Genomic DNA, 14,343 nt, shown 5'->3' with positions numbered 1-14,343 from the left:
GCACAGGTAGTACATTCATTCGTGCACACATACGTTACATAATATACAAAAGTATATAGAAAATGTGATACAAAATGCACATGCACAAGCATCACTGACCTGCGATGACACATTAATTGCTGATATTGATGTCAACGGCAATGAATTCCAGCTTTCCATGAATCGTGGTGAAAAACTGTTTATTTGCCAGTGCCTGCGTAAATGGTAGAAATATTTAGTCTTTGGTAGCGCCTTATTGATAAACGTACAGAGAAACTGCATACATGCTCAGTGTCATTCGGCGTGGCGAGTTAGAGTGAATATTTGCTTGAAGTATTCGGTGTATCAGCGTGTCGAAAGTGGGGTTAACGATAGGGCATTTAGGTTAGACGAGGTTGTCTTAACGAAGGCAGATAAAGAGATTTCTTTCTTCTGGGCAGATTCAATTTTTTTGCTGTCTGATTGCTTATAGAGATTCCATACGAAGGGTTCGTGCTCAATAAGCGGCCGGATGAGTGCTTCTTAGGCCCAAAGATTTTGTATGCTGTAGAGCTACACGCAATGTGTACTGCAGATACCCAAATCTTCGAAGTGCTTTGCTACATGTTAGTTTGATGTCTATGGTACAGAAACGGCAGGCAGACGGTTTCTTGACACACACAAAGTGAACAGGGGAGGGGAAAGCCTCAGGCCTGAGGCTTCAATTTTACTTGCTTACTTGTTACTGGTTTACTTGTTACTTGTTTACTTGTTAGATTGATGTGTTTCGATCAAACCATATTACATGTGAAAAGCAGTCCAAGGTACTTATATTCCGTAACTCAGTTTAGGAACGAACAATCAAACGAACATGTGAATAATGAAGGAGAGCTTACTAAAAGACATGAAAACTGCTTCGCTAAAGTTAATTCTTATTTGTCTCGTACGTGTCGCACCACAGACAGAAGCTGGCAAAAGAATCATTTATAAGATTTAGGTCCTGAGCATAAGTCATGATGTGGTAGAGCACACAATTGTCAGCATACAAGCGAATTTTCGTGGATATGTTAGAGGCAGGTCATTAAGGCTGAGCGAGTGCTTCATTTTGGGCTAATTTCGCGTGAACATTCTGCGCGTTTTTCTTGTTCAAACAGAACAGTTTAGGCATAATTCGAAATCGTAATGTACACTTTCCAAATCGTTTCATTCCGCTACAGTGTAGCTGCATCATCAACTGCACAAGAGGTGGTATTGCAGACGACTAAGTCGGTAGTTTCGTTAATATGCTTTAAACAATAATTCTGAAAAAAAAGTACTTCACTTAAGACAGTTTCATCAGGCCTACATATAAAATAGATATTTATCTAGCATCATATTGTCTCACAATGTGCGTTCGTAGAATTGTGTTTGATCGGTAGCCTTTTAAACATAGTAAAATTGGAATGTTTTGGGCATGGACGTCTGATTTGTATAGGGGTGCACACCATAAAATTTTTACGATTTCGGCGGACACTATAGTTGTGCAGGGTGCGAAGTTTAATAACTTATCCTCATTAGTTTGTATGCAATTGCCTTTCCAGTTTGAAGATCATGAGGCAGTACTCGGAAATCAGAAATTGAAACGCAATTAAAAACCAACTAATGAGGACAAGTTGATTAAACAAACAAATACTCTATACGTAGGCCAAACGAAACTGTCCTAAGTGAAGCAGTTTCTTCAGAATAGTTCTTCGAAGAAGGTCATATAAACGAAACTACTGACTTCGTTATCTGCAATGACACCCCTTTGTGCAGTTGGTAACGCAGCTACACTATAGTGGCGTGCCTCGATTGACAGAGCTGAGCTTTCGAATGATGCCTAAATTGCGCTTTTTGAAGAAGAAAAACGCGCAGAATGCTCACGTGAACGGAACCTAAAACAGAGCATTTTCTCGGCCGGAGTGAGACCCCTCCTTAATATATATAGAACAAGAGAAGAAGTGGTGATTAGAATTTCTGTTTGATCCAGTTGTCCAGTCTTGAGGACAGCGCCCATCCTGTATTTAGTGTAACTTCTGCGTTCCTTCTCGATATTAAGCTCACATCTTGTGATTCAGAAGAACTGGTCCTAGAACAGGCCTTTGTGAAATACCTCAATGCACACCCAGTACAGAAGAAATGGTAGAGCTGAAGCATACGCTCTGTGATCGAAGAGAAAGAAAACTAGAAATCCAGTTAGCAACGGACGGATTTTTTAATACGGCGTTGAGTTTGTGCAAGACTGTATCAAATGCTTTTGATAGGTCTAAGAATACAGCGTCACTCTGGTTACTGGGTCCAGACAATACTCTATCTTTACACCCGATTATTCTTACCCGTGATTGCCTTCGTCGCCCTGGACTGAATCTGTGCTAGTACAGATATCTAAAGGCGAGGGTGACCCGCAGCGATGACGAGTAAATTTCAAGCCAGAACCGTGATCGGCGCAGCGCAGTTTGAGAAGGCAAAGTTCGATCTCAGCGCTAAGGAATCATCATTTGAATTAAAAAAAATGAGAGTTGCAAATAATTGAAATTTAATGGCTCCATAGAAGTTGACAGTTGCTTCTACTTATGTTCTGGAGATCTCCGACTGCTGTTTTTTCATTTATTGGAAAATGTCCACAGCGTACACAGAGAAAATTCAAGTGATGTTCCTGTGCTTAGCTTAAGAAGTTTCGTACGGCTTGGCTTTGGTGAGTAATTTTGAAATGAGCGCCGCTATAACTGTCCACGCGATATACTGCACTTGCTTGGAAGTTCGCTCTTTTCAAAGCAACAAGCGAAGCAAAGAGTTTTGAGAACACGTGGCTCGATATGCGTTTTCCCATTCCGGCCCCATCAAGTTCAAACGGTGATACTAATCTAATTTCGATGAAATACTTGAATTGCGCCAGCCAGGGCTGTTTTGTTGGAGATAAACTGAACTCCTGGACCCTCTATTCAAATTGTTTGTTCCATTTACTCTTCTTCCAGGAAGAGAATTAAACTCGGAATAAAGATGGAAGGCTTTGTCGGAACAGTTCCGCTGTATTCCTTTCGAAAATCCCCGATTACAAGCAAACTCGCACTTTCTTTTCGCTAACCTTGTTTAATCATCCCGCAAAATAAGCTTGTTTTATTTCAGTTCCATTCTCAGCCCGCAGGCGTATTATGAAGCGGACAGAGACAACCGAAACGAAAACCAGATTCAGCGAATGCGACGTTCCTGCTTGCTCCCTGCTGCGGAAGCCACTTTCGGTTTCGGTTTCCCTTCACGCGCCGTACAGCGCCGGAAACGACGTATGCTCCGCCGCGAAATGTAGGTCCAGCAGGGCGGGCGCAGATTGATCAGATGAGATCCCCGCGATAAATCGATCACTCTCAGACTCCTGCGCCAGAAACAGGTGGATGGGGAGAGGGCAATGAAGGTTGAGGCAAAAAGACAGATTATCTAAACAGAATTTCGCGGATTGGGCCGACATCGTAAAGGTCGTTTCGAAGCTTATCAGTCAAGGGGCAGGAGAGGAGGTCAGCAGACGAGGGAAAGAAGCCATGACGCTGCCGCCGCGGGTATCACAGGCGAGGGAGGTAAGCTCGGAAGGCGCCGCTGCGGGAGACTTGTACAATAGACCGAACAGGCCTCCGCCGGTGGAGAAGAGCTCGCCTGCGCACTCAGTCAGCGGCGTTAAATACATACGTGTCAAAAGGGACTCATTGCGTTAGCTTTGTTAATCCGATTCCTGCTACACATAGCAGTTGACATCTGAAAGAATAGCAGCAGCTTGGCGTGTCAAAAGGAACTCATTGCGTTAGCTTTGTTAATCCGATTCCTGCTACACATAGCAGTTGACATCTGAAAGAATAGCAGCAGCTTGGCACACGTGGCCCGCGTGACAAGTCGGAGAGATAAAACGCCGAGAGCCAGCCTGTCATCCCGTATCACCTGAATCAAGGTGAGATACAGAATTCAATATATGATAATGATACGCTCCCTACAGTCTGTCATTGTCGAAATGGCGCGTGGAACATACTCCTGCGTAGTTTTGTGTGCTTACGGCTTTATTTATATATATTCTTGAGAAATCATACACTGGGTGCTGTTTTTAAAGCTTTGACATCGACTAATCGGTCCAAGTGTGCATGCTGCATTTGCATTTCTCAGTAAGGCTAAAACAGTGGTGATGGAAACTTGTGAATCGAGTTCGCGCTCCGCAAAGATGCCATCCTGCCAGCTAAACCATCGAAGAAAATGCTTAGTAGCGTGCGTCGCGATCTGTCGCGCTGTTGCTGAGCCTTAACTGCAGCGCTGAGATGAAGCGGTCGTCGTCTGCTATATATTTGTGCAGACGACACCGCGTAGCCTCGTAGAACGGTGCACGCAAAGCCAAATGCGTTGGTTCTACTTTCGTGCTAGGCATTCACGCGGACGTAGTGCAGCCACGGGCACGTGTATTGGAACACGCGATACCGCCGAACCTTGCAGCACGTCGACAGTAGGTTGGCTTCCTTCGGGCGTAACTAATAGGTAGGCGCAATAAAGGCTCGCGAAAAGCGTCGGTCACAATCGCTCATTGAAATGTCGCGCTTGAGATGCAAATGACGTTTGCACCATCAGGTTACACGCAGGGGAGAGCGCGTTTTGCCAGCGGATGGACGCAAATTTCCCCGCATTTGCGCAACTTGGCCCGCAGCCAAGCGGCGCCGCCGAGTTCTGCCGGGCGCCTTTAGACACCGCGGCGGTAGTGTACGAGAAGTGCGCGCCGTCGTTTGCTTCCGTCTGGTGGCGGCCTTGCTATCGCGGCGCTCGACTCCAGCGAATTCAGCGGCAGCGACGAAAACGCAGCGCACCCATCGTACGCGCGCGCACACTGACAGCTGGTGCTCGGATCAGGTATGCTGCACGTTGGCGCGTTGTGGCGACGCTGTTAACTGTTTCCGTCTTTCATTGTGTGCGTTATTGCACTATGAATTTCACCAAGACCACTCAAAAAGCAGTGCAGCATTGGGGGGTCCCGCTTTCGAAAGTACTGCCGCCGCGAAAGGTGGACACTGCCTTCCTAGTCAAAAAGAAGCAAACATGAGCGAACTTCAGAAAAGACAGTTTAGATCACTCCGACTTGTTCCCATTATCCTCAATTTTTACGCAGTTCCATTTTTTCCAAGTTGCAGTCTCTTTTCACTCGGTTTCCATCCATCTGGGCGAAAAAGTATGCAAGACATCTTAGAATAGGATACCATCGATACGGTTTAGATGTCTTGTCCGACATCCTACCTAGCGTTTTGCTGTGTCGGGTAAATTCGACAAACCCCATCCGACAAGCTTTTTTCCAATTCAAATTTGTCCGAAAAATCCGACTTTGTGCGGAGTCTGGCCATGAGATACCAACCACTACATTCGGGTTCTTAGATCTGTGTAGGACGAGAAGAGAAGGCGACGCTCCGGCGTCACGGTGGCCGCTGTTTGCCGGTAATAACACCTTCACTCTGTGTCTCTGCGCTCTCCCTCTGCTTACGCGCGCCACTCTCACGTCGTTTCTTCTGTCGGAGAATAGAAAATAGTCTGCTCCGAATCTCGGCGCTGTTGTGTCGCAATTCAGTGTCTCAGCCGGACCTAGCTCGCGCTACAGATATTTTTTTTCTTGCATATTTTGAGATACTATCAGTCGAAGTAGGGCCTACCTTGGTAGGGCCGCGATGGGAGTGGTTTCATGCAGCCTTTTACGGCAACAGAAAGGGAACGAAATATTGCAAGACAGTGCAAACAAAACAAAATGCAAAAATATGTAGAGAAAAGCTGTCGTACAACGTAGTACGAGAACACCAGAAAAAAAAGCGATGAAAAGCGCGGCAGCAAAGCAAAGCGCAGTATGCCTCATTAATTACAAGCAAATAGCATCTTTTTCGAAAAAATATTGATAATCAGTGATGAGAACACTTCACGACTGTCAGTCCTTACTGCTTGTTTGGCGAGCTTGTTCCACTTACGTGATGTTAACAGAAAAAAGGAATATTTAAAACCATTCTTCGAAAATTTTAGCTCTTACGGTCCTAGAGAGCTTACTTCGCGTTATACGTGACATTGTTTCATCGATGTATATGCCTTTGTGAATGAGTCTCTTGTTCTTTATAATACATTAACACAAATTCAGTCTTTTGCCTTTCTTCAATCCTCTAGGGGGGGGGGGGGCGAATAAGCTCTAATGGGGAAATTTGTTACTGCCTTCGGTACTTCAAAAGCAGGAGTTGCAAGCACATCATCCCCAGTGCGTGCATCCGGAAATAAGTTCTCTTCCAAAAACCAGAAGAACAAGGCCGAAAATGGAACACGCGCCGTTTATTCGCCTCTCAACCTACTCATGTTCGGCAGCTGTGCTTGTACTGGTCACGGGACATCTGGCGTCGTCAAGTATAGGCATACCTACAGCGAAAGAATAGCGCTGCAGTGCATGTACTTTAATGGGAGACCTGACCCGGAAAATAAAGGCGCACCCTTTTATTTTCAAGCGCGGACCATAGTATCGCAAACACATGGGCCATTTATGAGAGCGGCACCAAGTGCATTCACGGGAGATCGCGGCGTAACAGGGATTGACCAGCAAGCGTTCAGGAAGATACGTTTATCATAGATATACATCTTCGCTGCCCACTTGCAACTTGACGGAAAGTAGACATTTCAGTCATTTCTCCTTCAATAACCTGCATGCGTTTAAGGCTATCACTGCGCGATGAGTTTGACCTAGTGCGCACTCGTTTTCTAGAACGCACTGCAGGAACGACTAAAGGTGTCTGGAGCATCCGCTGGGCATGGCATACGTGAGCGGGGCTGTCAGCACAGCAGTGTCGTGACGACGATGTTGAAATAGCGCCATGAAAGCTTGCACATTGAAGGAATAAGTCACGATTTGTGACAAGCTGGCGGTGATATTCGGATGTACACTGGAAACTGGCTTTTGATGAGATGAAAGGGGCAATAACCGCTTCACTCTCGGTGGACACCTCAACCGCGCCGAGAGAGAAGGGATAAACGATAGAGTGAAAGAAGAAAGAGAGAAAGAAGTGCTTTATCAGAGGTCTGCGGGACAATTTCGACCGACTAGGGATCTTTAACGGGCACTGACATAGCACAGCACACGGACGCCTTTGCGTTCCGACTCCCATTGAAACGCGGCCGGCTTCGAAAAACCGTGTACTCCGGCTCAGTAGCAGCTAGAGCACTCTAGCTACTGAGCCACCGCGACGGGTTCGATATGCGTTACAGCAGCGATGAGGATAGGTTCTGCAAAAAGAAACAAGACAGCCAGACTGCCGATAAGCGAGAGAGAAGAAACGCCCCCCCCCCCCTCCCCCCCATCCCTTCGCGACCGAAAGCCTCCTCTCACCTGCACACGAGAGCTTTTTCCTACTGAGCCTGCAGCAACGAATCAAGTAGACGCTAGCAAACAATAATGAATAAATATGCGGTAAAAGCGGTATATAAATTTGCCCATATTACGACAGGTTAGTACCTTACAACATCCGGTTGCCCACAACAAATAAAATAAACAAATGAAAAAGCGACATTGGCGACGGGGGGCATCGGGTGCACAATACCGACCTTCTGAAATATGTACTCCTTGGGACAGAAGTAGCCAGAGCGCGGCTTCGACGGCCGAAGCAGGCGAAACTGCATTTCTGCGCTATCTGGCGATGACTCGTCTGGTTCGAGATCGATCGAGGAGCAGCCGGGACGCGCGGCGCTGCTGCGTGATTTCGAAGCAGACGAGTCATCGCCAGATAGCGCAGAAATGCAGTTTCGCCTAGAGTTACTATACATAGGCTATAAGTAACTTTAGTTTCGTCTGCTCCGCGGCCTTCGCTACCGCGTCCTGGCTACTTCTGTCCCCAGTCGTACGGCACTCGTGTCGCGCCACGCATAGCGCCGTCTGCTGACGCCGTTCACCTTCTTACGATATCTCTACTACCATCCATACTATTACTGCTACTATTACTCTGCGGCGCCCGTGTGCTGTGCGATGTGAGTGCACGTTAAAGATGCCAAGATTGTCGAAATTATGCCGCAGCCGTCTGGTAGTTAACTTCTCTTTCCTCTTTCACTCTCACCTTCCCCCCTCCCTCATGGCGGGGTGCATTGATTGATTGACGAAGGCTTTATGATTAGCAGTTAAAGAAGAGAGGATGGTGTACCTGATGACTGGGAGCCCTTGAGCCCTGGCGGCCTCCGCGGCCATTACCGCCGCTAGAACGGCAGGTCTAGAGCTGCGCATCAGTGGCTCCATGCAGTGCTCCATGGTGTGGATATCACAGCGTGGAGTTGATATTTGCAGACATGTCTACAGAATGTTGGTTAGGTTTGCGAGTTCGTTGCAAAGCTTACACGCATTAAAGCGGCGGTCCGGATAGAGGTGGTAGTACAGAGCGGGCTATACAAAGAGGTGCTTGTTACGACATACATGATGGAAGCAGTCACCGAAGCCAAGGAGCATAGGGGATTTCTTTTTAATTGTTTCTTAATAAATGAGATTGAAATAAAAGTCGAAGAAAAACAACCATATGCGGCCGGTGGGATCCGAACCCACGACTTCCGAACTTCGAGTCCGATGCTCTACCAACTGAGCTACGGCGGCGGCTGCCCAATCTTCTGCTTTCGGGGGCATTTATGTGCTGTGTAACTGAACCTCAAGATTGTTCACCAACGTCACCCTCGTCCATAGCGGCGGACGTAGTACGTCGTGTGTTACCGCGAATGCCACGTAAAAACGTCATCTAACGGCGAGGGCGGAAACTGTGCGAGAGCCCTCTTATGCTAGCTTTCCTCTTTGGCCATTTAATTCATCGAAGTTTCCGCACCGATTCCGCCATTTTGTGTGTTAACCTGATCGCCGTCTCAACCTGCCAGTTCCGAGTGGTGTCGTATTGCTTGAGAATAAAACTGGTGTCATCTCAAGTAGAGTATATCTTTTCGGCGTTTTGGAGCCATCTTCAGGACACGTCAGGCGCGTATGCAAAATACTAAAGTCCGAGTGGCGCTAGTCCTGTCGTGTGTGCTCTACTTTTGTCCTGGTTCGTCGCGCCGTTATCATTGCATCTTCAAGTATTAGACGCCAAACAGCTACCATGGCCGCGGCCAGTAGTGTCGCTCGATCCGGCCGATCAGGAAGCTCTCTACCCCCCCCCTTCCTTTGGGAATTACCGCGCGCGTTGGCATACCCGGCGGTGAGGCTGAGTGGATGGTGCCGGCGTAGGAGGGCCGACCTTTAAGCGTGGTTATTAAAGGGCTCTGAAAGAGGCTTTCAATAAAGTATGCCGGTGATGTTAAAGTTATGTTAAAGGACGCCGCTTCACGAATCTCCTCCAGCAAGAGTTTATTTTACATTTTTTATTGCGTTTCTTAGAAGCTGAGTGATATGTAGTTCAAATTTGAATTTCGGAGCCTTCGCGCCTTTTCCAGTCCTCTCGACACGAGAATTTAAATTTCGGAGTCTTCGCGCCTTTCCCTCTCCTCTTGTAAATGTTCACTAGAGATCAATCAGCTTCTAAGAAATGCATGAAAATAAATTCTCCGCCAACAATGCCTCAGTGTTCGTCATAAGGGCGTTAGCTACGGGAACTTGAAGTGTTTGTTTACATCGGTGTGCTTTGCAAACGTGGGGAAGACCAAATCCAAACATCCGCAGATGTTTCCTTTCCGGAAACATCCTAATCTAAGACAGAAGCAGCGCCATCTGTCTCGTGGATTTTGCACAACTATTGCGGTTTACAGCCACCTTCACTATATCCGGTATATTTCCTCATTATATCAGTTAACAAGTTATTCAACGTGTGCATCACAACACGACGAATCGATCGACACCATCCGGAACCCCGTGCGGCAGACGATTCGGCCGTAATGGTCGTCTAAAGGTCCTCGGAATGCAGGGATCTGGGGAGGGGGGGGGGGGGGGGGGGGGAGGGGGAGTCGTCGTTGCGAATCCCACACATTTTAGGCTTTATCTCAATTTGTGATTTTATCCTCAGGAACATGCCAAGTCATTTGACATCACCTCTAACATTCTGCGTCAAATGGGTGACCCCCAAATGTTATGCAAATGGCGGTCCCGGGGGGAGGGGGCGGGTCCCACTTCGATGGGCGCTATACTGGCACATATATAATGGATCGAAAGTATAGGCATCGATTGAGGCGCTACGCGCCCACTCTTGCTGTGTGAGATGGCGTGGTCAGTACTGTTCTGGTCAATTTGCCCTTCATTGCAGACAGACGCATCCTTGACAAGCGTAAGTAGTAAGAGCTAACGCTCTTGAAAATTCTTGCTGAAAGATAACCGTGAAGCGGCGTCATTTAACATCACAGGTACACCTCACCTTTATTGAGGGTCCCTTTCAGAGCTCCTTTGGGAATGAATGCGCTCAATTTCTTTGTATCTGTCGGGTGGATGAGCTTTAAGACGCTTGTAGGCATAGGGTGGGCGCAGCTGGCAAATGACAGGGTTAATTGGAGAGGCCTCTGCCCTGCAGTGGGTGCAGTCAGGCTGATGATGATGATGATGATGATGATGATGATGATCGAGATCGTCTCCTTCAATTTGGTGTCTGATCGATGCAGCTTTCTTCTCATCGGGGGTGCATTCTCCATGACCGTGTTTATAGATTCTATATCCAGAAAGTTTTGCAGCCGTACTTGTAATCCTGAAGGGCTTTATTTTATGGTTTATTCCGAGATACTCTGGTGCAGCGCTGTTAACCTACTTCTTTCTTAACCCCCTGAATTTCCATTGCCATGCGCTCAGCGTTTTTTGCGAATGCTGAATTCTCCCTGTTATTGATGGTTAAATTTCGTTTTCGGTGTCTGCGCATGATCACAAAAGGTGTTTGATTGTTGTGTGCATGCGCCGGAGCGTCGCGCGTCGCAGCCGGGCCGCGAGGCGCAGGTGCACGGGCAAATGCAAAGGAGAAGAGGAGAAAGTGGGGAACGGCACGTGCAGCGGAGAGCTGACACGTCAAGAATGCGAGGCGTTGAGCTAGAAAGCAGCGTGGGAGGAGACCCGGCATTCAAGCGTGACAGCTGACGGACGGCGGCTCTGTGCTGCGCCCTTGGATCGCCGATGCCAGGCCTCCTGCGTCGAGTGTCGTCGTGTGCTGCTGTTGTCTCTGAATCGGCCAACGCGCTTTTCCACCAGCCGCCGATTTCCTGCGGCTCTGATGTTGCCCATCGCTCCATCGTCGCTCCGCCTGCGACGCCGTGGCCGTCGACGCTTCCTGCGGCGTTCAATAGCTCCGGCCAGCTAAAGCCCCTCCATGACGCTGGTCGGAAAAAAACGTCATGGAGGGGCTTTACGGCCAGCTGGCCGCTTGGAGCTCGTGACGGCGTGGTTTGACCGCTTCCGCTGTGTCGCCTCGCGCTTACCTACCCGCGTCAGACCCGGCCTCAGCTGCACCACCGCTTCGCCGGGCACGGTGAACGCTTTCCTATGTTTCTCGTGCCGATTGTGGTCACAGTTTCATTGTTCTTACCCGCCGCGGTGGCTCAGTGGTTAGGGCGCTCGTCTACTGAGCCGGAAAACGTTAAGGCGCCCTTGTGCTGTGCGATATCAGTGCACGGTAAGGATCCCCAGGTGGTCGAAATTATTCCGGAGCCCTCCACTACGGCACCTCCCTCTTTCTTCCTTCACTCCCTCCTTTATCCCTTCCCTTACTGTGGTGTGTTCAGGTGTCTAATGATATATGAGACAGATAGTGCGCCATTTCCTTTCCTCAAAAACTGATTTTCAACTTTCATTGCTCCCCGCCGTGGTGGCTCAGTGGTTAGGGCGCTCGACTACTGATCCGGAGTTCCCGGGTTCGAACCCGACCGCGGCGGCTGCGTTTTTATGGAGGAAAAACGCTAAGGCGCCCGTGTGCTGTGCGATGTCAGTGCACGTTAAAGATCCCCAGGTGGTCGAAATTATTCCGGAGCCCTCCACTACGGCACCTCCCTCTTTCTTCCTTCACTCCCTCCTTTATCCCTTCCCTTACTGTGGTGTGTTCAGGTGTCTAATGATATATGAGACAGATAGTGCGCCATTTCCTTTCCTCAAAAACTGATTTTCAACTTTCATTGCTCCCCGCCGTGGTGGCTCAGTGGTTAGGGCGCTCGACTACTGATCCGGAGTTCCCGGGTTCGAACCCGACCGCGGCGGCTGCGTTTTTATGGAGGAAAAACGCTAAGGCGCCCGTGTGCTGTGCGATGTCAGTGCACGTTAAAGATCCCCAGGTGGTCGAAATTATTCCGGAGCCCTCCACTACGGCACCTATTCTTCCTTTCTTCTTTCACTCCCTCCTTTATCCCTTCCCTTACGGCACGGTTCAGGTGTCCAACGATATATGAGACAGATACTGCGCCATTTCCTTTCCCCAAAAAACCAATTATTATTATTATTAACTTTCATTGCTCTTCCGGGTTATGTTATACTGATTTGTTTCCTTTAACTGCTACAAGACTTCGGCGTCCACCCTCTGTTTCATATTTTATTTCGAACCTACTCGTGATATGGGTCCATCCCCGGCTAATATCGCTACACTGGGCAACCGGCGCCGGTGTCTTAATCGACCTCATTCACCCCTGGCCTGTTGTGAGGTTTGTGCCTTTCCCGTTTTTAGTGTGCTAGCACTAAGGCTTCCAATACCAAACATACCCGTTGTCTGTTTGAGTGTCTGAAGCCAGCTAGACCCGCGGAAATGAAACAAAGATGGCTGCGCCTCGGTTTCGAGCCCACGGTGGCGCGAACAGGCCAGCTCCGTTTAACCGCCACTCTCTCGCGGTGTGGACTGCATGTCGTCGTCCTCAGCAACTTGCACCCGTGCGCAATGAATCCAGAGCACACCGATATCGCAGCGCCATCTTAAGTTGCGTTAAGCGGTACCAAAGTTTTGTAGTGCGCTGCCACTAAGGTCCCCAATCACCGATTTCGCCCATCAGATTTTATCTGAAGCCTGACCTTGAAACCCTAGTCCCGAAGAAAGCCAAATGAATGCGACGTGCTAGTGCACATGCTTTGCATTTGCCCGAGTAAACTAAATCGGCTTTAATTTCTTACCAGGGTTAACTCTTAGGCTGGCTTGTTCCGGTGTGTGGTTTGCCGCCTATGGGGCTTCAAACCTTTCCTTTCGCAGTGAATCTATGTCCGCTGCTATTCACCCGAGGCTTTCGTGTAGTTTTTTTTTTTTTGCCTGCAGCTGTGCATAGATCGCTTGCACGCTGGCTACCACTTGTTTCATTGTTCGCTGCCACGTCTCTAGCATCTGCCGGCTTCCGCAGTCTCTTTCGATGTGCTGCACGTCTGCCTCTATTGCTTTCTTGTCGCTCGCGCGATTTTTCTTTTCGTGCCTCTCGTTTCGTGCCTCTCGTTTCGTGACTGAAGCCGCCTTGTTAGCCCTGAAGGAAATAATTTTGGAAAATATTAATAATAATTTATTGACAGCCGGAATTTTCCTCGATTTTAGTAAAGCGTTTGACTCCATTGATCACAGTATTCTCATTGGTAAACTTTCATCATATTGAATTCGTGGTACAGCTTTGGTTTTAGTTAAATCCTACTTAGAAAATAGGTACCAGCGCGTGTGTATGAACAACCAAAGGTCATCATTCTTACCAATAGTATGTGGCGTGCCACAAGGAAGTATATTGGGGCCCCTTTTATTTAATACTTTTATCAATGATATCGTAAATATCGACACCGCAGTACAATTCGTAATCTATGCTGATGATAGCACCTTACTTATTTATGGGAGTAATATTAGCGCACTAGAGTTAAAATGCAATGATATCCTTACTAAACTATCGGCATGGACTAGAGAAAATAAAATCAAAGTAAACCCAACTAAATCCAAAGCCGTTATTTTTCGTGCTCAGAATAAAACAGTTCCTCCGGTGAATTCATTCGTTTTTCAAGACCAGCATATAGAAATAGTCAGCGAGCCTAAGGTTCTCGGTGTGTATTTTTCTGCCCATCTTAAATGGGACGCTCATATTTTTTATATATCTAGAAAACTGTCTGCTGTTACTGGCGTAATCTCACGCTGCCGCACATTTCTTCCCACAAGCGCTAAACCACAAATATATTACGCTCTATTTCTTTCTCATATTAACTACTGTACACTGGTATGGGCAACAACAACTAAAAGAAATATTAATAAGCTTCTTGTTTTGCAGAGGAAATTTGTTCGTCTTATCGCAAACACCTAACCAACATCAAGTGTTAATCCCACAATAGCATCATTCAATGTGATCCGTGTAGATAATGTATATGAATTTCGTTTGTTACAAATAACATACTTTTCTTCCACAGGTACGAGTAATTTCTTGACACAACTTGCTTCCCTTGAATGTCGTACACCAACAGTTAACACTCGT

The 14,343-nt window shown here is 47.6% G+C and overlaps 1 protein-coding gene across 6 annotated transcripts in view; it reads left to right on the top strand.

Annotated features, from left to right (window-relative positions):
• The first annotated feature begins 3,389 nt into the window (after positions 1-3,389).
• The window catches only part of LOC144099540 (hydroxylysine kinase), a 117,769-nt gene continuing 106,815 nt past the window's right edge, over positions 3,390-14,343 (top strand). For 4 of the 6 annotated variants that reach the window (XM_077632918.1, XM_077632921.1, XM_077632919.1 and 1 more), the window contains exon 1: positions 3,552-3,910. The gene's annotated coding sequence lies outside the window, so the exon portion shown is untranslated. The other 2 variants (XM_077632924.1, XM_077632923.1) reach the window with 2 other exon arrangements.

Source organism: Amblyomma americanum, chromosome 7 (genome assembly GCF_052857255.1).
Source record: "Amblyomma americanum isolate KBUSLIRL-KWMA chromosome 7, ASM5285725v1, whole genome shotgun sequence".
Lineage (NCBI taxonomy): Eukaryota > Metazoa > Arthropoda > Arachnida > Ixodida > Ixodidae > Amblyomma > Amblyomma americanum.
This window is presented reverse-complemented; position numbering and strand designations above follow the sequence as displayed.